This window comes from Schistocerca gregaria, unplaced genomic scaffold (assembly GCF_023897955.1).
Source record: "Schistocerca gregaria isolate iqSchGreg1 unplaced genomic scaffold, iqSchGreg1.2 ptg000174l, whole genome shotgun sequence".
NCBI classification, from domain to species: domain Eukaryota; kingdom Metazoa; phylum Arthropoda; class Insecta; order Orthoptera; family Acrididae; genus Schistocerca; species Schistocerca gregaria.
Window position 1 is genome coordinate 2,830,314 of NW_026061726.1, and position 3,232 is coordinate 2,833,545.

Consider the following 3,232-nt stretch of genomic DNA (forward strand, 5'->3'; position numbering starts at 1 on the left):
CTACGCCCGCCCCCCCGAAGACTAATGGTGCTACATACAGCCATATAGACGACACAGACCCTTGCACTCCCATTATTCAGCAGACAAACACTACTCTCTATGTATCCGTTAGGGTGTCTTTCAGGTTTCGTGCATTCTGTATCGAATCGTAGTTGGCCACAATGAAAGTGGCACGTATAACGTCGAAAATAGAATTCAGACACCGCTCTGAGTAAGACCAACGTGTTGTCCACCCTCTAGACTTCAATGAGGTTAAGCCGCGATACCTAAGACAGATCTGCACTCGATGACACCTCGATAACAGCCGGTCCCCACACTTACATCTTGCTCTCCTTACGTCAGTATACATCATATCAGTCTGTGACGCTGGCTTTGCAACATCTTGCGTGCCTTTAGGTTCGCCGCGACCAACACTTACCATGCACTGACAACAAAAAATGTAGGCGCCGCGGCTTGAACACTGGACCTTTCACATGCCAAGCGAACGCTCTACCAACTGAGCTACGCCCCATGCACGAGCAAACTGCGCTATTCCCCATTCTTTGCGACTCAGATGCGCACGGACACGATGGTTGGTTGGTTTGTAGCGGTGAAGGGAGCAGAGTACAAAGGCGCGGACCCGTTAATATACACAAAAGTACCAAGTAGTTTCGATGCTCTGGTATTACAAATGAAAATTCCGTCTGTTTTTAACGTCTTAAATTGAAAGAGCCGTCACAAATTGCTCCGTTTTCACTCCTTGACGACAATCATACAGCACCTGAGGTAACAAACACATCTCGAGCCCCATTGTGCACTCCATTATTCATGCCAACTCAGTGCCTCGCTCTTTACTACTGTGTACCAATCTTGTCGTCCAACTGCAAAACACTGGGCCACAATAAGTTTCCGCGTCTCCATTGCACTGCGCATACTACGAAACGCTCCCCAAACTTGGCACTCACCCTCGCAGCCGACTTTTCCGACTTTCCACGACGCTCACGCAACGCTCACGCTAGTGACAGCATTATTTATAGTTCGACGTCGCGCCAAAGCGAATGAGCACATTTCGCCTACGGCTTAGGCCGCCCTCCTAGTGTGGCTGCTCGGTGTCTGCAGGCAGCGAGGGTCTGCAAGCTTCCTGTGTTCGCACCTATGTCACCTGTGCTTGCTTGTCAGAGACAGACTACCGCAAAACATACAACTCACTCCATGAATTGATTGCTACGGCATCTGTTATCAGCAGTCACAACTAACAACACCAGTAGCAGCTGACTGCATGCAAAGAATAGGAATGTGCAGTGGAATTTACGTGAACTCAGCGCAAGGCAGATCTTTCCGACATAGGCTTGAGAATCTTACAGGAACACTTGTACTGTTTCTAAATTAAGTGTAGGCGTGGGAGGAGGGTGCTTCCTGCGCACTAATAACAGCACGCTTGTCAATTGTGGATGCTAATCATTCGCTTGTATCTTCCTAGACACATCTGCTGGTTGTGAATTATTCCACTTGCATGGCAAGGTGCGCATGTAGGTGTTAAAAATTCTGGAAGCACTGGGTATTGATCCCAGTTCCTCTCGCATACTAAGCGAGCGCTCTACCATCTGAGCTACGCCCGCCCCCCCGAAGACTAATGGTGCTACATACAGCCATATAGACGACACAGACCCTTGCACTCCCATTATTCAGCAGACAAACACTACTCTCTATGTATCCGTTAGGGTGTCTTTCAGGTTTCGTGCATTCTGTATCGAATCGTAGTTGGCCACAATGAAAGTGGCACGTATAACGTCGAAAATAGAATTCAGACACCGCTCTGAGTAAGACCAACGTGTTGTCCACCCTCTAGACTTCAATGAGGTTAAGCCGCGATACCTAAGACAGATCTGCACTCGATGACACCTCGATAACAGCCGGTCCCCACACTTACATCTTGCTCTCCTTACGTCAGTATACATCATATCAGTCTGTGACGCTGGCTTTGCAACATCTTGCGTGCCTTTAGGTTCGCCGCGACCAACACTTACCATGCACTGACAACAAAAAATGTAGGCGCCGCGGCTTGAACACTGGACCTTTCACATGCCAAGCGAACGCTCTACCAACTGAGCTACGCCCCATGCACGAGCAAACTGCGCTATTCCCCATTCTTTGCGACTCAGATGCGCACGGACACGATGGTTGGTTGGTTTGTAGCGGTGAAGGGAGCAGAGTACAAAGGCGCGGACCCGTTCATATACACAAAAGTACCAAGTAGTTTCGATGCTCTGGTATTACAAATGAAAATTCCGTCTGTTTTTAACGTCTTAAATTGAAAGAGCCGTCACAAATTGCTCCGTTTTCACTCCTTGACGACAATCATACAGCACCTGAGGTAACAAACACATCTCGAGCCCCATTGTGCACTCCATTATTCATGCCAACTCAGTGCCTCGCTCTTTACTACTGTGTACCAATCTTGTCGTCCAACTGCAAAACACTGGGCCACAATAAGTTTCCGCGTCTCCATTGCACTGCGCATACTACGAAACGCTCCCCAAACTTGGCACTCACCCTCGCAGCCGTCTTTTCCGACTTTCCACGACGCTCACGCTAGTGACAGCATTATTTATAGTTCGACGTCGCGCCAAAGCGAATGAGCACATTTCGCCTACGGCTTAGGCCGCCCTCCTAGTGTGGCTGCTCGGTGTCTGCAGGCAGCGAGGGTCTGCAAGCTTCCTGTGTTCGCACCTATGTCACCTGTGCTTGCTTGTCAGAGACAGACTACCGCAAAACATACAACTCACTCCATGAATTGATTGCTACGGCATCTGTTATCAGCAGTCACAACTAACAACACCAGTAGCAGCTGACTGCATGCAAAGAATAGGAATGTGCAGTGGAATTTACGTGAACTCAGCGCAAGGCAGATCTTTCCGACATAGGCTTGAGAATCTTACAGGAACACTTGTACTGTTTCTAAATTAAGTGTAGGCGTGGGAGGAGGGTGCTTCCTGCGCACTAATAACAGCACGCTTGTCAATTGTGGATGCTAATCATTCGCTTGTATCTTCCTAGACACATCTGCTGGTTGTGAATTATTCCACTTGCATGGCAAGGTGCGCATGTAGGTGTTAAAAATTCTGGAAGCACTGGGTATTGATCCCAGTTCCTCTCGCATACTAAGCGAGCGCTCTACCATCTGAGCTACGCCCGCCCCCCCGAAGACTAATGGTGCTACATACAGCCATATAGACGACACAGACCCTTGCAC